Raw genomic sequence first — 23,551 nt, forward strand, 5'->3', positions numbered from 1 at the left:
AATCTACTTTTGAACCGTCTCTAACTTTCCAATATTTTTTTTAAAGGGAATCTGTCAGCAGATTTGGGGCCTATAAGCTGCGGCCACCACCAACGGGCTCTTGTATACAGCATTCTAACATGCTGTATATAAGAGCACGGGCCGCTGTGTACAACATACAAATCACTTTATAATACTTACTTAAACAGTCGCTGCAGTGGAGATGGGTCAGATGACCGTCTTCGTTCTCCGGTGCCGGAGCCTCCTCTTTCGGCCATCTTTGTCGTCCTTCTTCTGAAGCCGGGGTTGCATGACGCGTCCTACGTCATCCACACTCGCTGGCATTGAGGTTCTTAAAAGGCGCACTTTGATCTGCCCTGAGCAGGGGAGATCAAAGTATTGTAGTGCGCCTGTGCGAAACCAGCGAGTGTGTATGACGTAGGACACGTCATGCACACAGGCTTCAGAAGCACGATGAAGATGGCCGAAAGAGGAAACGCCGGCATCGGAGAACGGAGACACCCATATGACCCAACTCCACCGCAGCGACCGATAAGGTAAAGCATTATAAAGTGATTTTTACGTTCTACACAGCAGCCTGGGCTCTTATATACAGCATGTTAAAATGCTGTATATAAGAGCCCACTGGTGGTGGCCGCAGCTTATAGGCCCCAAATCTGCTGACAGGTTCCCTTTAATATGTGGAGGCCAAAACTGAATCCTAAATTCATGACGTGGCCTGATAAGAGATTATTATTATAGAATACTGTTGTGCGCATGCGTGGGTGGTCTGCAACCTTTCCTCGTGCCTGCGCATTACAGTACTTTGCTCTGCCCTCAGCTGGGCAGATCAAAGTGCGCATGCGCAGGACCGCAATGTTGGCCTCTGTCTGGATGACGTAGGACACGTCATGCACATGGGGCTGGCAAGGAGGACAGCGACTGCACAAGATAGAGGAGGCGCCGAACCCCGAGACCAGTGATGCCCATAGAGCCGGAAACCCACTAGGTGAGTATAAGAAAGGGTTTTTTTCCCCACAGAGCAGCCTGGCTCTTATATACAGCATTCGTGAATGCTCTATATAAGGGGTGACTGGTGCTGCCCGCAGCTTAGAAGGGAAAATCCTGGTGACAGTTTCACTTTAAGCCTCCCTTGGTCATTTTTTGGCAGCTTCGCCTCTGTGGTTCCCTTTTTTACTAGTATATAAAAAATAGTGAGCAGCTTCCAAGTGAAGGCCACCTGAGGAATGGACGGGTCACTTCTGCTAAACAGCTTTGCGTCTTTGGAAACTTGAAGTGGTTAAAAGAAGCTTGAAAGACCGAACACATGCACAGCAAGTCGTTTTTACATTGCAGTACACGTTTATTCTTTTCAGGGTTTATTCATTTCTTTTTTAGGCGAGTTACAGAGCGTACCTGTCTTAAAAATTCATCTTGTGCACATACACTAATGCTGAGGCGTGTGGTCTCCAGTGCTGACTTTAGCCCCTTTTTGGTGGATGTACCATTTACGGACCAAATTTGTAACAACAAGAGGATAGATAAGTAGCTAAACTAAAACAAAACCGCTAAAACAAATACCGTACTTCATTCAAATCCATCTTACTCCTTGCTTACTGTCCTAAGACAGGCAGGAGATAACCCATTAATAAATCACCACCATCGTCTTCCAAATGCAGGATGCTTCATAGAAGCCACCGCGTCCCACCACAGGATACTAAGGAGTGTGGACTAATTTTCTGTGGCCTACCTAAAGTCTAACATCCCTTGATGAATCCCAAAAATAAAAGGGAGGAAACACGTCGGGATGTTTTTTTTACTTAACCCTAGCAGATAAGTAATATTATATTTGGCTGGGGCCATATTTGTATAGGCCTCAAATGTATGCGACTGTTTTTGTTTGTTAGCCGAGTAGTTATAGTTGTGCTCAAAAGTTTACATACCTCAGCAGATTTTTTCCTTTCTTGGCCTTTTTTCAGAGAATATGACTGATAACACAAAATCTTTTTTTCAACTCATGGTTAGTGGTTGGGTGAAGCCATTTATTGTCAAACTACTGTGTTTTCTCTTTTTAAATCATAATCAAAACCAAATACATCCAAATGACCCTGATCAAAAGTTCACACACCCCAGTTCTTTATACGATGTATTTCCCCCTTTAACATCAATGACAGCTTGAAGTCTTTTGTGGTAGTTGTGGATGAGGCTTTTTAGTTTCTCATACGGTAAAGCTGCAAATTCTTCTTGGCAAAAAGCCTCCAGTTCCTGTAAATTCCTGGGCTTTCATGCATGAACTGCGTGCTTGACTTCTCCCCAGAGTGGCTCAATGATATTGAGGTCAGCAGACTGAGATGACCACTCCAGAACCTTCACTTTGTTCTGCTGTAGCCAATGACAGGTCGATTTGGCCTTGTGTTTTAGATCGTTGGAATGTCCAAGTACGTTCCATGCACAGCTTACAGGCTGATGAGTGCAAATTTACCTCCAGTATTTGCTGATAACGTGCTGCATTCTTCTTTCCTTCAAGTTTGACCAAGTTTCCTGTGATTTTGTAGCTCACACATCCCCACATCATCAGCGATCCACCTGCTTTCTTTACAGTACGAATGGTGTTCATTTCATCATAGGCCTTGTTGACACCTCTCCAAATGCAACGTTTATGGTTGTGGTCAAAAAGTTTGATTTTGGTCTCATCACTCCAGATTACCTTGTTCCAGAAATTTGGAGGCTTGTATCTGTTTGGCATACTCTAGGCGAGATAATTTTTGGCATTTGCGCAGTAAAAGCTTTCTTCTGGCGACTCGACCATGCAGCCCATTTTTCTTCAAGTACCTACTTATTATGCATCTTGAAACAACTACATCACTAGTTTTCATTGAGTCCTGTATTTCAGCTGATGTTATTTGTGGGTTTTTCTTTGCATCCCAAACAATTGGCAGTTGTGGCCGAAATTTTCGTTGGTGTACCTGATTGTGGATTGGTTTTTACAGAGCCCCTGATTTTCCATTTCTTAATCATAGTTTGAACATTGCTGACTGGCATGATCAATTCCATGGATATCTTTTTGTATCCCTTTCCTGTTTTATACAGTTCAACTATCTTTTCCCGTAGATCCGTTGACAATTCTTTAGCTTTTCCCATGACTCACAATCCAGAAATGTCAGTGGCTGGATGAAAGATACAAGAGTCTGTCTGGATCCAAGTAATTCATTCAGCTTTTATGCACACACTTTGATTACAAGCAAATAGGTCACAGGTGAGAATGTTACCTTTATTAGCCATTCAAACCCATTTGTGTCAACTTCTGTGCATGTTATCAGGCCAAAATCACCAAGGTATGTGAACTTTTGATCAGGGTCACTTGGATGTTTTTGGTTGTCATTATGATTTAAAAAGAGAAAACACAGTAGTTTGACAATAAGGGTATGTGCACACGTTGCTTTTTTTTCCGCGCGGAAAAAAACGCACCCTCTGGCAGAGGGGAGAATTGTAAACAATGCTTTTTGAGAAACAACGCATCGAAAACGCATGCGTTTTTCATGCGTTTTTCATGCGTTTTTCATGCGTTTTTCATGCGTTTTTCATGCGTTTTTTTAGGTGCGTTTTTTAAGACTTGTCAGTGATAATAAAGTTGGTTGAACACAGACCTTTGGAAAAAAAAACCTGTGATGTCATTTCCTTCTCCACATTCTGTTTGGATAAATGGGAGGGCTTGGAATGGAAGGAGCACCATTTGAATTTTGGAAAAGTTGAAATAAACTTCGCGCACCAAGCCCCTTAGGTACCTATACGTCAGAAAACCCCCACAAGTGACCCCATTTTGGAATCTGCACCCATCAAGGATTTTATTCAGGAGTATATTAAGCATTTTGAATCCACAGCTACTTCACCCAAAATGTTGCTGTAGCAACAATATTCTCACTTTTAGGCCCGTTTCACACGTCAGTGAAAACACTGACGTTTTTCACTGGCGTGTAAAACACGCACATGTCCCTCCGTGTGCCGTGAATCACGGCACACGTGGGTTGTCTAAGTGCAATCCGGGCTCCGTTCTCCGTGGCCCGTGATTGCACTTAGAGATTAACTCACCTGCGCCCGCTCCCGCTCTCCATGGTGCTGATCGCTCCCGCGGTGCAGCATCCGGCCGGCGCTGACCCCCGCAGCAGCTGGTTCCGGGTTGGCTGTGTCGTGCATCATGAATATGCGCGACAATAATGAGCCGGCACAGAAGGAACAGGGAGGACGGGCTGCAGAGGACATCGCTGGAGCCGGGTGAGTTAAAATGTTTTTTATTTTAAAAGCACGTTTTTTTCTGGCACGTGTTTCACGGATCACACCACTGCGTGGTCCGTGGGACATCAGTGATGCCAGAAAAAAATGGACATGTCTCCGTGCGGCAATCACGCACACGCGGGTACGCCGCATGGAGACACGTGCAGTGAAAAATCACTGATGTGTGAGCAGACCCATTCATTATAATGGGTCTGCGTATGTCAGTGATTCTGGTACGTTTAAAAAAAAGCACAAACGTCCCAGAATCACTGACGTGTGAAAGGGGCCTAAGGCTATGTGGCCATGATCCAGCGACACGGCGTCTAGTACACAGTGCCAGCCTTCCTGCAGCTGCCCATGCCCACGATTTGGGTTCAGGCTGCTGTGGAGCTCTATACTACCTGCAGAGAACACTCGTCTCCGCAGCATAAATTGACATGCTGAGGCTCGGGAAGCCACGCTACCGGTCAGTTTATGCTGTGGAGAAAAGAAGCACAGTGGGCATGGGATCTCCAAAAATCCTTCCACTGTGCTTCTACTGCACAACGCAGCGTTATGGACGCAGGGAAAACACTCAGCGCCCATAACGCTGCAAACCCTGATTGTGGACACACAGCCTAAAAAGCGTCAATGGATGAAGGGATGTCAAATATATAGAACGTCCTACCCCCGCCAGCATATTCTAAGCTGGCACCTTTAGTACCTTTCATGTGGCACTAAAGGGTGCCTAGCTTAGTATTTATCCAATAAAAAAAAAAAATGAAAAAAATGGCGTGGGGTCCCCCCTATTTTTGATAGCCAGTCAGGGTAAAGCAGACAGCTGTAGCCTGCAAACCACAGCTGGCAGCTTCATCTTGGCTGGTGATCAATTTGGAGGGCTCCCCATGTTTTTTTTTTTATTTATAAATAAAGAATAAAAAAAAAAATAACATGGGGTCCCCCCAAATTAGATCACCAGCCAAGGTGAAGCTGACAGCTGGGGTCTGGTATTCTCAGGGTGGGAAGAGCCATGGTTATTGGACTCTTCCCAGCCTAAAAATAGCAGGCCGCAGCCGCCCCAGAAGTGGCGCATCCATTAGATGCGCCAATCCTGGCGCTTCGCCCCAACTCATCCCGCGCCCTGGTGCGTTGGCTAACGGGGTAATAAATGGGGTTGATACCAGATGTGTAATGTCACCTGGCATCAAGCCCAGCAATTAGTGATGTCACGGCGTCTATCAGACACCCGACATAACTAATTGACAGTAAACAAAAGCAAAAAAAGACAACAAAAAATGTTTTATTAGAAAAAACACTCCCCAAATCATTCCCTTGTTCTCCAATTTAATAAAAAAAAATGGGTCCGCAGAAATCCATATGGATGTCCCACGTCGCCTCTGGACCTTCTAGAATATGGGGGCACGTTCAGGAAACGTATCCCCCATTTTCTAGGAGGGCAGACCCTCCATTTGAGGAGAGTGGGTGCAAAAATCTGCACCCACTCTCCCCGGGTCACAGCTGCAGAGTGCGAGCAGCCAGCACAGCTCACACTGAACACTGTGCTGGCTGTCAGCTGCTCTGCACATGTGACCGGCCAGCGTGCACTGAAGGAGGAGGAGGAGGAGGGGGCCGCGGGGGATCAGCGCTGCGACCGGACAGGTATGTATGACACCGGGGGGAATAGGGGGTGAACGGGCAGGGCCTGGGGAACAGTTTTCTGTCGCATGTGTTATTGCACATGCGACAGAAATCATAGGAGCAGGGCGGCCGGTGCGCTACTGTGCGCGCGGCCATGTTGGATTTTCGGGAGGGGGGTCGGGGGTCGGGGCGGGCACTTTGGCGACACCGGGGGCTTTGCCAGGAAGTGAGGTCAACAGGAAGCCTCTTGACCTCACTTCCAGGTAAATGCCTGCGTTCTGGCGTGCCGACAAAGGCCGCGGACCGCAACAAAAAAGCAGGTCCATGCGTTGTGGCTGCGTTCTGACCCCACATCATTGATTTCAATGGGGGAGAGAACGCAGCCACAACGCACAAAAGAAGTGACATGCTGCTTTTCTTTCCGCACCGATTTTTGGCATCCAAAACGCTGCGGAAAGAAACGCAGCATGTGCACTGATTTTTCAGCTTTCCCATACACTTTGCTGGGAAAGCTGAACGCATGCAATTTGCCACTGAAACGCTGCGGTTCAAAACGCAGCGTTTCCGCGGTAAAAAACGCATCGTGTGCACACAGCCTAAAGGTTAGAATAATCTTTATTCTTATATAGCATTAACATATTCCGCAACGCTTCACATAGATCAGCAACACTGTCCCCATTGGGGCTCACAATCTAAACTCCCTATCTGTATGTCTTTGGAGTGTGGGTGGAACACGGATGAAACCTACGCAAATACGGGGAGAACATACAAACTCCTTGCAGATATTGTCCTTGGTGGGATTTGAACCCAGAACCTCAGCACTGCAAGGTTGCTGTGCTAACTACTGAGCCACCGTGCCGCCCCAGGTTATGAATAAGGATTTACCAGGGTTAGCAAACGTTGAGCGGGGGTGCACAAAAAGTTAGGGTGCATTCAACTCCGCAGTTAGGCAGGGTAAACAAGGGGCAATTTAGTCTTCATCCCTGTCACTCATTTTGCTAGGCATGGCCTGTACATTGTTTATAGCAGGGGTGGGCAATTAATTTTCCCATGGGGCCGCATGAGAAATTGGGATTGGTTTAGAGGGCCGGCCTAATATAATTACCTCAGTTCTACCCAATATACTACATTACTACACCCCCTCCATATACTACACCTGTAATAAACTACATCACTACACCCCTATATACTACACCTGTAATATAGTACACCCCCATATAGTACACCTGTAATATACTACACCTCCATGTAGTACACCTGTAATATACTACATCACTACATCCCTATATACTACACCTGTAATATACTACACCCCATATACTACACCTGTAATATAGTACACCCCCATATAGTAAACCTGTAATATACTACACCTCCATATAGTACACCTGTAATATACTACATCACTACATCCCTATATACTACACCTGTAATATACTACACCTCCATATAGTACACCTGTAATATACTACACCTCCATATAGTACACCTGTAATATACTACACCTCCATATAGTACACCTGTAATATACTACACCTCCATATAGCACACCTGTAATATACTACACCTCCATATAGTACACCTGTAATATACTACACCTCCATATAGTACACCTTTAATATACTACACCTCCATATAGTACACCTGTAATATACTACACCTCTATATAGTACATCTGTAATATACTACACCCCCATATGTCACACACCCTGCTTCCCATACAGCCTGCATCCCCATATCACACACACTACACCCCCATATGTCAGATACCCTGCTCTCCATACAGCCTGCACCCCCATATCACACACACTACACCCCCATATCTCATATACCCTGCTCCTCATACAACCTGCACTCCCATATATCTCACACACCCTGCTCCCCATACAGCCTGCACCCCCCAGATCACACACACTACACCCCGATATGTAACATACCATGCCCACATATCTCACCCTGCCTGTACCCCAACTTACCCCTCTCAAACACTCTGTACCCGTTCACATCCTTCTGTCAGTCTGCAGCCCTCATATGCCACTCACCCTGCAACTCCATCTTCCCTCATATGCCACTCACCCTGCAGCCCTCCCCCTCATGTCCCCTCTTTTCTTATTACCGTCATCATGTGTCCAAATCTCTTTCAGGATTCAGTATCTCTTGCTTTCTGCCCGGCATCCTGTGTCTCCTCCCACACAGTCACATGGGCGTGACGTCATCGCAGGTCCTGCAGGATGGAGATTCCGTCTGCTGTGCAGGTCAGGAGCTCTCCTGCTCTTCTGCAGCTCAGACACGGCTGGTGGCCTCTCCTGTTCAGGGGCCCCTCTACTGACACTGGGCTCCCCTGACTCACAGGCCGGCCCCCTGACGGTCGCATTGTCGGCCACTATACAGCGGCACTACACATAGGGGCCCGGCAGCCAGCTCTGCAGAGCGGCTCCCGGGCCCCTATAACCCTGCTGGCCCGGTCGCAGTGGCGACCTCTGCGACCGCGGTCATTACGCCCCTGACCCCATGTACTACACCACTATATACTACACCACTATATATACACAACACCATATACTACACCTGTAAAACTACACCACTACACCCCCAGTATTAGTCACCAGTCCCCCCCTCCCCCATTGTCCCCTCCTCAGCTTATTAGTCACTACTTACCTCTCCCTTGTTATCGTCCCCGTCCTCAGGCACCTCCATACAGACCCCCGCTGAGCTGCTCCTTCTGTTGTACGGACCCCCGCTGAGCTGCTCCTTCTCTTATACGGGCCCTGGCTGTGCTGATGCTGTTCTGCGAAAGGCCCCCGCCGCTGCTTCTCTCCGTGAAGGCCCCCGCTGTGCTGCTCCTTCTCCTGCCGGGCGGGAACTTTTGAAATGACACACGCAGCGCAGTACTGATAACATCAGAGCGCGCGTGTGTCACTGACAAAGTGCCGGCAGGGAACAGAGCAGAGACTCCTGCGTTCCGCTGCCTGCACTTACTGTGCGGGCCTGCAGGATCTCTCCCAGCCCGGCACGCTGCAGCCCGGCTCCACTGCACCGGCTCCTATCTATTTCCTGCCTCAGGGCAAGATGGGAAGGAGGTGACGTGGGGTCAGAAGCACCGCGCTTGCGCAGAACGAAGGACGCGAGGGTGAAAGCGCGGTCCCGTGATTATGGGCGGTTGCTTGGTAATAAACATCACAGCACCGCCCATAATCTAAAGCCTGCGCGCACGTCACCAGCGGTGACACTGGCACAGTGCTCATCCACGAGAGATGAGCACTGGGCATGCGCGGGGACTTGTGGAGCACTGGGCGGCGTCCACAGCTATGGAAATTGGCGATGGGGGACGGCCTAAAGCGGCAGGAGGCAGACTAACGGCCATCAGGCAGCCCGCCCCCGTGTCACATTTACAGAATATGCATACAAAAAGGTACCACTTTATAAAGTCTTTGTTTTGGTCTCACAGGGGGCACAATAATAACAGGGACCTTTCTGGAATGCAGCCCAGGAGCTGCAGAGAGGGAATCTTTTAGGTTTTGGGCGAAATTTCTGCTGACAGGTTCCCTTTAAGGTCTGGAGACCTGCTGTGCCACTCCATGACCTTAATGTACTTTTGTTGCCTTGGCTGTATGTTTTGGGTTATTGTCATCGTGGAAGACCAGCCACAACCCATTTTTAATGTCCTGGAGGAGGGAAGGCGGTTGTCACTCAGGATTTTACAGTACATGATTCCATCCATTGTCCCACTGATGCAGTGAAGTAGTCCTGTGCCCTTAGCAGAGAAACACCCCCAAAATATGTTTCCACCTCCATGCTTGACAGTGGGGACGGTGTTCTTAGGATCATAGGCAGCATTTCTCTTCCTCCAAACACGTTAAGGCCAAAGAGCTCAATTTTTTGTCTCATCTGACCACAGCACCTTCTCCCAATCGCTTTTAGAATCATCCAGGTGTTCATTGGCAAACTTCAGACGGGCCTGCACATGTGCCTTCTTGAGCAGTGGGACTTTGCGGGCACTGCAGGATTTTAAGCCAATGGTATCAATGGTTTTCTTGGTGACAGTGGTCCCAGCTGCCTTGAGATCATTAACAATTTCCCCCTGTGTAGGTTTAGGCTGATCTCTCACCTTCCTCATGATCCTGGATACCCCAAGAGGTGAGATTTTGCATGGAGCCCCAGATCGATGTCGATTGACGCTTATTTTGTATTTCTTCCATTTTCTTACTATTGCACCAACAGTTGTCTCCTTCTCACCCAGCGTCTTACTTATGGTTTTGTAGCCCATTCCAGCCTTGTGCAGGTCTATGATCTTGTCCCTGACATCCTTACAAAGCTCTTTGGTCTTGCTCATGTTGTAGAGGTTAGAGTCTGATTGAGTGTGTGGACAGGAGTCTTTTATACAGGTGACAATGTAAGGCAGCTGTCTAACGCAGGTAACGAGTCAATTAAGAGTGTCTAAGTGTCTGTAGGAGCCAGAACGGTTAATGGTTGGTAGGGGATCAAATACTTATTTCTCTCTGCAGAATACAAACACATTTACATAATTTACACAATGTGATTTTCTGGATTTTATTTTGGATATTCTCTCACTGTTAATATTAACCTACCCTTAAAATTATAGACTGTTCATGTCTTTGTCAGTGGGCAAACTTACAAAATCAGCAAGGGATCAATAATTATTTCCTTCACTGTGTCATCACTGGAGTTAAGAATGAACAGAAGTCGGCAGGGGACCAGCAAAACATTAGCATTGGATTAGGAAGTCTCCATATTCATCATCTAAGCACCATTCCAGCATATTTATTTTTTTGGGGGTGGGGGGGGTTCAGCGCTGGATTGGTGTTTTAAATCTAAGTTCCTTGCCCCTACTCTTATTCTCAACCCACTCTGGTCCCGTGGCACTATTTTGTGCCAGTAACTCTTCACTAGCCAGAAAGCCAGAAGTTATGAGACAAACTCCCAATGTAAGTCTATGAAAGCCAGAACAAGGCTCTCATAGACCTGTATTGAGTAACGAACTTCGCCGCGCTTCATGATACCCTGCATCCACTGGTCACAAATCACCAGAGAACGACCGAAGCGGCGCTGGAAACAAATGAAGACACCAGAACGTGAGTATAAGACAGGTTACTGAGAATTAAAGCACCACTCCAGTGCTGAAATTAACAAAAAATGCTGGAGTGTTGCATTAACTTTGGACTGGCTGACCATAATGTGTGGGGTCATCTTGACTTTTCCATGACAGATGATGCTGAGTAGAGGGCAGATCTTTTACTCTCAGGCTAGATAATCCAGTGCCAGAAGCAGTTCAGTCGAATTTAGCGTTAATATATATGGGGTGTAGCTTCAGGCATCTGTGAATAAGCTTCCTATGTGAATGGATGTCCACTCCCTGAATTAGTGGATACCAATCCTGCTGATTTGTACACGATTTCCTGTGTTCACTTTACACCACGATACCCAGTAAGTCCCATTTTCATCACGCTGCACCTATTACATTTCCCGCAGCCGGTCTCATCTACGACTATAACAGTTAAAAGCAATATTAGAAGCTACTTATCTTCAATGCAAAAATACACTGCGGAGCTAAAAATACCGGTGGAGCCGCAGCTTCTGGGAAACATTATACTAAAGGAGCAAAAACATTTCTCATGAACCTTACAGACAGCGTGCGATCAAAAGGGACATTTCTCATCGTAGCCCCAACTGCGTGGGTGTCTTTTTTTCTTCCCAGCTCTATACTCCACGTTAATCAGAGCAGTATAGAGGATAACGATTCCTCGAGCACTTACATTGGTTGGGTTTTAAGAATAAGAAATAAGAAAACTCTTAGCACATTTTACCCATGCAATCTAGAAAAACCACAAGGAGGGTAATTCTGGAACAAATCGCAGCCCTTGAGTACTTGTGTTTTCTTTAAAGGGGTTGTCCACTATGCAGATATCCCCTTCTCAATCCAAATGTTTTGCCCTTTAAATAATAACACTTATACTCACCTCCGATGTCGGCCTCGTTCCAGCTTTGTCAACACTGTCTCTCCCGGGGATCACATGAGATTATGTCACAGGATCCCTAGGGTCAACCAGTGGCCACTTCAATCTCCCCTCCTTCAGACAAATCGCATACATCCAGAGGATGGGAGAGCGGCTGCAGTTTCACTTCCTCTGGATGTATGTGATACGTCTGAAGGAGGGGAGATTGAAGTGACCACTGATTTTTCGCAGGGATCCTGAGAGATAACCTTACAAGATTCCCGGGAGAGACAGTGCTGAACAGCAGGAATGGTGTTATTATTTTACAAGGGAGAAACATATGGATTGAGAAGGGGTTGTGTCATGCTAGGTACGAGAAAGTACCAAGCGAGCAGCGAAAGGGAAGGGGACCACTGCATCTAGGGAAGGGGGAGACAGTGACCCCTGACCAAATTTACTGCTGGTCCCTGTGGCTCTCACAACCCTAGATAAGTTCCGCACCTACGCGTGGAGCCGCAAACCTGACCGTAGGAATCACTAGTGCTGCACCCTAAATAGGGAACGAGTGGGATGAGCTCTTCGTCAACACCACTAAACACTAAAGGAAGACACAAGGAGGACACACATGGGAAACTGCATGAACTACTTATCCACAGATGACTGAGGCAGGAGGTCAGCAAAGCTTCAGCAACGATACTACAGATGAGAGCAAGCCACCTGCATGCAACCAGAGCTACAATGAACTGAATAATATTACCAGCAGAATTCCAGGGAAGAAGGGAGCATTTAACACCATGAGAATACTGATGATCAGCAGCTGGGTGGAAGGTGAAATCCTGCCGGATCCATAAGGGGGAGAGCAGAATCCAGCAGGAAACCTACCTAGTGCAATGAATACTGACAGCAGGAACAGTAGAAAATCAGGGAGCATTTTGCGCAGCCAAACGTTGTGACCTTCTATTGCAGGAAACCACATGACTGTCTGTCACCCATGACAGGTTGTCCCAGTAGTGGACAACCCCTTTAATGCTAGCCCAAGGGTGAATCCTTAAAGATGGTGTTCACCTCTGGCACATTTTTTTAATTCTCTTAAATACATAGCTAAAATAATTTATTTATTTATTTTTTTTAAATTGGGCTGTTTTATTAAAAGTTGAAGCAAAAAAATGGTGTGCACACCCTGCCTTAAGTAATGATAATTCATTGTGTAGCCAATTTAGTGCAAAGGATGAGCAGAGTCATCTGGCATTTCGCCGAATTGCCGGATCTAGCACACTCCGGTACAGTGCAATACTGTACAATGGCATCACGGCAAGCTCCGGTCACATGACAGATCCTAAAGTCCTACAAGAGATAAAGCAGTGACAGGCAGGTCCTGCAGTAGCTTATAACCTTCTCCCCATCCAAAAAAAACATCTACTATTAATATAGTCCTTCTAAGAGCTTACAGTGTTTGTCTTTATTCCTCGCTACATTATAGAACAGAAATGGCCCTTGTCAAAGCCATTTAGCGCTGTCCTGATATGTCTGTGTGAGTAAACATTTGTATACCCCATAAACTGACCATTCTGGAGAATTGTTTCTTTTAAAGGGAATCTGTCACCAGGTTTTTGCTCCCCCATCTGAGAGACAGCATAATGTAGAGACAGAGACACTGATTCCAGCGATGTGTCACTTCCTGAGCTGTTGCTGTCATTTTGATAAAATCAATGTTTTCTCTGCTGCAGATCTAGCAGTTATACAGAGCTCATGAATATGCTGGACTACCTGCAACATGCCAAGTAGTCCTGTAATGATAATCTACTGCTGATTAAACATGGATTTTAGCAAAACTACACTAAGCAGCTCAGTAAGGCCGGTTTCACACATCCGGCTTTTCGCCGGTTTGCCGGATCCTGCGCTCTCCCATACAGTGACTACAGTACAGTGACAGCGCAACAAGCGCCGGTCACATGCTGTCATGTGACCGGCGCATGTGACCCGGAAGTTACAGCGCTGTCACTGTACTGTATTGTCTGTACGGGAGAGCGCCGGATCCGGCAAACCGGCGAAAAGCTGGATGTGTGAAACCGGCCTAAACGACACATCGCTGGAATCAGGATTTCTGTTCCTACGTTATGCCACTTTCAGATTAGGTGTTGAAAATCTGGTGACAGATTCTCTTTAACTCTGTGTTGTGCCATTCCTCTGTTATTACTCCACTTCACTTTAGGCCAGAGTCACACTTGCGAGTGCATCGCGTGTAACTCGCGCGAGTCTCTCATTGAATCACCCGGCACAGACTCGCACTCTCCTGACAGGAGCAAGTCGGTTGCATGTATCTCTATGCAGCTTAGACACTCCTGTCCTGAGAGTGTGAGACCATGCCGGGTGATTCACTGAGAGACTCGCGCGAGTTACACACAAAGCACTCACAAGTGTGACTCCGGCCTTACTGAAGAGGTGTGTCCCTACACCAGGGGTGGGGAACCTTTTTACTGCCGGGGGCCATTTGGAATTTCCTACTAACCTTTGGGGGCCGCACAACATTATCAACCTGAAAAATAACCCTGCTATATTTGGTCAAACGATTAACTCACCCCTATTGTGGTGGCCGGAGCTGCTTCTCTTTGGTGCGATTGTAATGTTCGGTGATATTGATCATCTTGTTTCACACAGCTGCTTTTCCAGGTTTGTCTCTGTCTGGAGATGCTGGGGGCATACACATCACAGGAGGGGCCAGGGCGCATAAATTACAGGAGACACTGGGAGTACACATCACAGGAGGGGCTGGGGCATATACATCACAGGAGGGGCTGGGGCATATACATCACAGGAGGGGCTGGGGCATATACATCACAGGAGGGGCTGGGGCATATACATCACAGAAGGGGCTGGGGCATATACATCACAGAAGGGGCTGGGGCATATACATCACAGGAGGGGCTGGGGCATATACATCACAGGAGGGGCTGGGGCATATACATCACAGGAGGGGCTGGGGCATATACATCACAGGAGGGGCTGGGGCATATACATCACAGGAGGGGCTGGGGCATATACATCACAGGAGGGGCTGGGGCATATACATCACAGGAGGGGCTGAGGCATATACATCACAGGAGGGGCTGGGGCATATACATCACAGGAGGGGCTGGGGCATATACATCACAGGAGGGGCTGGGGCATATACATCACAGGAGGAGCTGGGGCATATACATCACAGGAGGGGCTGGGGCATATACATCAGTAGGGGGCATGGACAGCCCTGGCGGTGGCACAGACATGACTGGGGACACGCACAGCACTGGGTGGCAGCACGCACAGCACTGGGTGGCAGCACGCACTGCACTGGGTGGCAGCACGCACTGCACTGGGTGGCAGCACGCACTGCACTGGGTGGCAGCACGGACTGCACTGGGTGGCAGCATTAGGGAGACAGACAGGTCTGGGGGAACATAGACATAAATAGGAGAGCACGGACTGGGGAGCATAGAAAGCAGTGGGAGGGTACAGACAGCAGTAGCGAGTTAAGAGCACTGAGGGGTGGCACACAGCACTGGGGAGCATGGACAGCATAAGGGGGACACAGGCAGCACTCACCGTGGCATGGACAGCACTGGTGGCAGCATGGACAGCATTAGGTGGTGCGGACAGCACTGGTGGGGGGGCATAGACATCACCCAGAGGGTACAGACAGCACTAGGGGGGGGCACGGACAGCAGTGAGGGGTTACACCGTGCTGAGGGGGTACACAGCATTAGGGGGTACACACAGCACTAGGGGGTACACACAGCACCTGGGGGTACACAGCACTGGGGGGTACACACTGTACTAGGAGGTACACAGCATGAGGGGGTACACACAGCACGAGGGGGTACACAGCACGAGGGGGTACACAGCACGAGGGGGTACACACAGCATTAAGGGGTACACAGCATTAGGGGGTACACACAGCATTAAGGGGTACACACAGCATTAAGGGGTACTCACTGTACTAGGGGGTACTCGCTGCACTAGGTGGTACACACTGCACTAGGGGGCACATAGCACGAGGGGGTACACACAGCACTGGGGTGTACACAGCACTAGGGGGTACACACAGCACTAGGGGGTACACACAGCACCTGGGGGTACACACAGCACCTGGGGGGTACACACTGTACTAGGAGGTACACAGCATGAGGGGGTACACACAGCACGAGGGGGTACACAGCACGAGGGGGTACACAGCACGAGGGGGTACACAGCATGAGGGGGTACACAGCATGAGGGGGTACACAGCATGAGGGGGTACACACAGCATTAAGGGGTACACACAGCATTAAGGGGTACACACAGCATTAGGGGGTACACACAGCATTAGGGGGTACTCACAGCATTAGGGGGTACTCACTGTACTAGGGGGTACACACTGCACTAGGGGGTACATACAGCACAAGGGGGTACACAGCATTGGGGGGTACATACAGCACGAGGGGGTACACACAGCATTGGGGGGTACATACAGCATTGGGGGGTACACACAGTACGAGGGTGTACACAGCACTGAGCGGGGGGGGGGGGCAGCGATGGGTTGAGTACTCGCAGTGAGGGGGAGGGAGAGTCTCACACACACACACAGCAGGTCCGGGAGGCTGGTAAACCTGCTGCAGCTCTTCTGTGTGACTTTATCGCAGCGTGCTGCTTACCCGCCCACCAGAGCACACATGCCGGGGATAAGCCTAGAATGTATGGGCTGCAGTCAGGTCCTGGAAGTCAGGATCTGGAGAGAGCCCGTACATTCTAGCATCTACCCACAGGGCATCAGGCTGTGGGATTTAAAGGGCCGGCAGCCGGGAAAAGCGCGGCTGCCACCAAAGCACAATGGTCCCCGGGAATGTGCCCGGGGGCCGCATAAAAAGTCGTCACGGGCCGTATACGGCCCGCGGGCCGGAGGTTCCCCACCCCTGCCCTACACAGACTGACAATGACCCCTGTCAACACTGATTGGCTAGATAATACAAGGACACACCCACATCTGGTAACACCCAAATGGCAATTTACTCATACATTATGAAATGTAACAGAGAAAGGGCACAATGCAGAGCTAGAAGAGAAGATGCTCCAGAATTGTTATTGTATGAATAATAAGACATTTACCAAAACAGAGATCTTTCTAGATTTGATAGGTTCACTTTATGGATTTATTAAAGTACAATATTTTTTATTTTTTTTTACTTCATTGTGTCACTAGTTCCTTTCTCTATATACATACTTTAGCTAGTATTATCTTGTATAGTTGTTCCTTTCTATCTGGAAATTTATGGTATACTTCTTTCCCATTTCCGGTGATGCACAGTATGAAGCTGCGTGTACGCGTCCCAGCTTCAGCGAGATTTAGGGCGCATGACCGGAAGCGGGGACTTCTGAACAGTGGACACATGTACGCACGTCACGGCTGATGATGCTGCATTGAGTAGAAAGTTAGCACACTCCTGTGGGCAAACTACCATGCTAAGAGGGCGGCTAGTCAGGGGAGGTAACGCCCTTGTGACTAGTCCCTGGCCTCATTAGCATATCATAAAATGTCTTTAGAAATACTTTTTCTAAAGATCTCTTTATCTATGCTAGTGTATACAGGGACGGTTAGGCAGGGATTAGGAATATGTACCCAGAACTGCTCGTGGTTCTGGGTGCCTATTGCATCTGACAGGTTCCCTTTAAAATTCCAATAAAATTATTAACCTTCGTCCGGCTGAATAGGTACATTTGTAACTATTCCCTTTTTAAATTGCAATATTTTTTTTTTTTTTTTTTAAAAAAAAGCCGTAGAGGGCTGAAATTTCGTGACATCTCAGCAGTTTTGGTCCAGAATATATTGGCCAAATTTCAATAAAATATCTCCACCCCCTTCCGAGATAAGGGGTCAAGAAATTTTGGGAAAATTATGCAGCCTGACGAAGGTTAAAGGAGTGCTTAATTTATCAATGTTTTATAATTAGTAAACTTCAATGCTTTTTATAGTATTTATATAGACTGAAACGGTATACTCCTTAGTTGGCAAAAAGGAACATACAAGAGACTTTTTTGGACTTCAGTATTGTCTAGGATTTAAGTTCCTATATATCTTAAAGGCTACAGATACCTTTCGTATGGAAGAAATGATTTTTACATGTTAGTGGATACTAGTGATGTGCGAATAGTAACTATTCGTGTTTGGATTATTCCTAATGAGTCCCAAAGTGCTATACCGATATACGTCACGAAAACCGAATGTAATACAATTCAACGGCAAACTCGTCAATTTTTCTGGGAAATCTTCCTGAATAATGCTCCGATTCCCCATTGACTTGCATTGGGCTCCTTATTAGTGAGGAATACCAGAATAGTACTTTTGGATTTGTTATATATATATATTCTGAACATAAATAGTTACTATTAACTCAACAATAGTAGTTACCTTTAGTTAAAGAGGACCAACCACCAGAATTTTCCTATATAACCTAAAGAAAGTGTTATACTGGCACTATCATGCTGATTCTATACAGACCTTTAGTAGTGAGATCGGATGTATACCGTATTTTTTCAGACTATAAGAAGCACTTTTTTCCCCCAAATGTTGGGGGAAAGTGGGGGGTGCGTCTTATAGTCCGAATGTATGCTACGAGGAATGAGGATGCTGCGGTGGAGTGGGCCATCTGCGGCATAAGCAGGCAGTAGCATCGCCTACCGTGACCACATGGACCCGCTCATTAGCCTCTTTTCATATGCACTGCATCCTCCCGCCCATCATCTCTCAGTGGTGAAGCCGGCACTGACAGGTGGGCGGGATGATGGGCAGGAGAGCCGGCCCACGTGATCATCCCTGGCAACTACATCCAGGAGTGATCATGTGTGGCTATATTCACTGCCCCCGGAGCATCATCATCAGCGCAGGGAGCAATGAATAAGTATACTCACCGGTCATTGTTCACTGCAGCATCGCAATGTCTGCCTGTCTGCTGATGTGTGTGGAGAGTGGTGCGCGCAGCTATGACGTAATCTCTGTGCGCATGGCTCCACACAGGTCAGCGGCGCTGCTGCTGGCACAGGAAGATGAGCAATGCTGCGTGGAGTGAGGAAAGGTGAGTATAAACATTTATTTGTGTGCCACAGGATGCGGGCCATAAACCAGGATGGGGGCACATATCAGCATGTGGGCATATACCTGGATGGGGGCATATACGGCACCTAATGTGGACACATACCAGGATGGTGGACATATATACAAGGATGGGGATCATATACAAGGCAGCAGGATCATTACCAGGATGAGGTACCTTAGTAGAGAATTTGGGGACATTACCCCCATAACAGTATCAGTAGCAGATCCTCGCCCCATAACAGTGTGTCATGACCACATGTTTTGCTTAAAATTTTATTTTCCTATTTTACTCCTCTAAAACCAGGGTGCGTCTTATGGACCGGTGCATCTTATAGTCTGAAAAATACGGTAGTTTCTGAAATATAGGCAAGTAAAGTTTGTGAAATGCAGTGTTATTTGATTGATAGGTGCTACAGAATATATAATAAGGGTGTCTGGTTTTGCTAGCTATTCCCGTCCCTATTTGTCCTTCCTCCCCTGGTCTCTGTAATTACAGGAGGAAAATAAAACAGGCAGGCAGACAGGGGCGGGAATAACTAGCAAGACCTGACCCACCTATTAGATATTCTGTAGCTGCTATCAATCAAGTAACAGTGCATTGCACAAATTTTACTTGCCTGTATTTCAGAAACTATACATCCGATCTTACAACTAAAGGTATGTATAGAATCAGCATGATAGCACCAGTATAGCACTGGCTTTAGTTTATATAGGAAAATCCTGGTAGGTGATCCTCTTTAATAATAATTGTAGTCTATGATCTTCATTCCTTCTTTCATTTTCAGACCCTACAGTTTGCAATCTGATAAAAGTTTCAGACATTTCACTTCTGGAAATGTTCCTCCCAGTAACATAGGCTGGATGAGAGGTCTGTGTGCGTAAAAGGTGCTGAAGGTTCATTAGCCAATATCATCACAGCTTCTATCCTACAATTTTCAATGCATATTCTTATCTTTTTCTCTTTAGCCTGTGTTTTTACTCTCCTTGAGAAAGCTTTCCTTGTGCATGCCCTCTCTCACCTTCTTTCTCTAAGGCAATATTCACATGTCCGATATTCACAAACTGGCCGTGTATCTCCCAACCTGAACTTCACAGCCTCACAAACATATATGAGGTTGTTAAGTTTGGGTTAGTAGACAGTCACCCAGTCCATGCATAGAGGAGCGTATTCAGAGTGCAACACTCAAATATGCAAATACAGCCTAACTCTGAGAGAAGGGAAGGGGAGAACAGAGCAAGTAGACAGAAGCACGAGCTGTGACTGACTTTATCAGTTTTGCAAAGCACATAGCAAGATAAGCGCTTACACACTCTGCATATGCAAAATAGTAAAAAAAATGAATGAAGACTAGAGATGAGTGAACCCAAGGTTTGGTGTTTGTATAAAACACAGACTTTACAAAAAAAAAAAAGAACAACAGAATTTGGGCGTGTCATGACTCACTCTTGAGCCACGCTATGGGTTTGCTGTCATGCTATCGGTATCCTCCAGGGGTTGTCATTTGGGAGGAGCCTATTCTGTTCTACCTCGTTCTGGGACTCACGCTGGTTTGTCTTGGAGTGGTTTCCTTCGAAACGCCGCCAGTAATAGTTCCTGCTTTGCCGTGTGCGCTTCCTGGTCTCCGGAAGTTTGTCAGATCTTGTCCCACTATCCAGTACACTGTCCCCTGATCTCCATCCATCCTGCCTTGTTTATCTTCTCGGTCTCCAGCTATCTAGTACTCCTTCCCTGACCTCTGTCCGTCCTGCCTAGTTTGACTTCCTGATCTCCCGTCTCCTCTCTCCACTTGTTGTCCTCGTCCCGCTCCCTCCTCTATACTTATTTGCAGCCCCGGCTTCTGACCCTGGTTTGTGCTCTGACTACGACTGTGCTTCCCTTCACCTCTTAACATGATTTCCTGGCTTCCGACTGCTGACTCCCATCTGACTTCGGCTGCGCTTGCTTCTCTGTTCTTGACGTGACATCCTGCCACTCACCTTTGGCTAACTGACCTTTCTATTACTTCCCTGCTCTGGTGCTAGTGTCCTCTAGTGGGCTTGCGCTAAACTGCAAGAACATTACATCCACCCTGTGTTCCTGCACCCCCTAGTGGTAGTATCACAGAGTACTTTACGTATGAACATCACTCACGCGACCATCGCTATGCGAACTGCCCAATTAGTGACTTCCATTGGGGTTCTTGTCCCAAACAAAACTTAATCAAAAGTCTCGCTATACCCACCGAACTTCCCTGGATTCACTTAGCTTAAAAAAGGTTGCCTCAAGACTTTTCTTCAAGAGCGCATCACTCCCTGCCTCCAGGGTTGGTGTGCTTCTAGAGTCCGGAGGCGTAGCTGCTGGCCCGAAGTGTGCACTCTCCAACGCTGCAAGCAGAGGCAGATTTGTAAAGATGGCCAAATCTTTTAAAGCAAAGCGCTTGCAAGAAAATGGAGAGGATAATTAATAAGAAGTGACTTGTGAGGTGGCTTCTTTTCACAAGCACTTTGGAACTTTACCCATTTAACTTTTCTTTTATTCTTCATCTGATTACTAAATTCAAATTCCGCGTGAATGTGTACATAGCCCTTAAGATGTCTCTTTAAAAAAAATCGGTCTCATTTATGACTTTCTCCTAAAATTCAGAAGGCATCTACAAATCCATTTAAGCAAACTCCTATTACCAGTCTCTAAAATCACAGCAGGTGTACGGCTCCGAGTGGAATGTTTCATTGATGAGGATTTCAATTACTGAAGCAAAATAATTATCTCTGTACTCTCGAGAAGAGATGTATGATTGTACGCTTTCTACTTTATCCATAAAAGGGAGACCGCTAAATATCAATAAGGATGTGGAAGAGCCATTTCTTAAACGTCGTCATTTTTTTTTTTTATCAACTGGAAAAGTGTTCATCAATAGACATCAATTATCACCGCGTGGCAGAAAACTGCATGAAAACTTGATTGGGCTAATGGGCCACTTAAGTGTAATGTAAGCAGGTATGACAGCATCTGCTCCGGGATTATTATTCAGCTGATGTACAAAGGATGGAAGTTAAGCGGCCATACAGGGGGCTGCCGGCTACCACATATTTAGGAAGGAAGAAACCATGAAATGTCTTCCACATCAAGTAGACAACTAATCAATATCTAATTCCAATATAATGACTGCACAGTGTAAGGGGTACTTTGCACGCTGCGACATAGCAAGCCGTTGCTGCGATGTCGAGCGCGATAGTCCCCGCCTCCGTCGCAGCAGCGATATCTTGTGATAGCAGCCGTAGCGAACATTATCGCTACGGCAGCTTTACATGCACTCACCTGCCCTGCGACGTCGCTATGGCCGGTGATCTGCCTCCTTCCTAAGGGGGCGGGTCGTGCAACGTCACATGGCAGGCGGCCAATAGCAGCGGAGGGGCGGAGATGAGCAGGATGTAAAAATGCAGCCGGGACGCAGGTAGGAGATGTTCCTTGCTCCAGTGGCTTCACACACAGTGATGTGTGCGGCCGCAGGAACGAGAAACAACATCGTACCTGTCGCTGCACCAGCATTATGGCAATGTCGGACCCAACACCGATGATACGATAACGACGCTTTTTGCGCTCACTAATCGTATCAAAAAGGATTTGCACACTATGATATCGACTGCGACGCCGGATGTGCGTCACTTTCGATTTGACCCCACCGACATTGCACCTGCGATGTCATAGTGTGCAAAGCCCGCCTAAGAGTGATAGAGTTATTACCTGTATAATATGTACAGAGACCCTATAAGTCAGATTTGTGTCATATCAAAATTAGTTTAGAAGGCTATTATTAACAATGTGTGTATGACATATCCCAGGATGTCCCGTAACACTAGTCGCAAACATTTTAGGGATATTGTCGCACACAACTAAACAGAAGTAACACCATGACAAACAAGGGACACACCAGGGACACTTTAACAATGGTTGGCCTTATTGCTAGTGAGAGGGAAGATGAACACCTTCACTTACCTGCCGCTGTACCTTGCATTACTAGCCAGTCCCCTCACTTGTCTCCGTGCAGGAACCTGAAGCCCTGAGATGTCCCTATAATTGTCCCTGGCTAGAGAGTAGGCAGGTGATGGACGCTAGCCCCACCACTGCACTGAGTCAACACATCGGGAAAGGTAGCCAGACAGGGGGAAAACACTACAACAAACTGCTGCAGTCAAAGCCTAGACCGCAGCCACACTAGAAACTCAGCAATCGGTGTCAGCAGCTGCTTATACCTCCAAGACCAGCATCCAAATGAATTAAGAATAGCCGGCTCCTTCTGCTGGTAGCAAAGGGGCTAGGAGTGGTCCCAAACCGGAAACACCTGAACTAGTAATTGGCCTGCTTGCTGGCAGGGAATACTACCATTACCCTACAACTACCAAAGGAAAAAAAAACACATTGAATTAGCAGTCTCACAGGGGAAAAGTGAAACTCAGACCCGAAACCTGTCACTAAACTCTTATAACAGAGAGAGGTAGAAGACGGGTTTCTAATGCCGCGCCAATGATCACAAGTCTGAGGATCAGATTAATGTAGCTCTATTGTTGCATAGGTCTACGCGTTTCAGGAGCTCTGCCCCCTTCCTCAGGACCATAAGAAATAAGACAACATCAAATCTACCGT

The 23,551-nt window shown here is 47.2% G+C and overlaps 1 protein-coding gene across 1 annotated transcript in view; it reads right to left on the reverse strand.

Annotated features, from left to right (window-relative positions):
* The window catches only part of IPO11 (importin 11), a 643,145-nt gene that overhangs the window by 502,230 nt on the left and 117,364 nt on the right, over positions 1-23,551 (reverse strand). The gene's annotated exons all lie outside the window — the stretch shown is intronic.

Source organism: Anomaloglossus baeobatrachus, chromosome 1 (genome assembly GCF_048569485.1).
Source record: "Anomaloglossus baeobatrachus isolate aAnoBae1 chromosome 1, aAnoBae1.hap1, whole genome shotgun sequence".
NCBI classification, from domain to species: Eukaryota; Metazoa; Chordata; class Amphibia; order Anura; family Aromobatidae; genus Anomaloglossus; species Anomaloglossus baeobatrachus.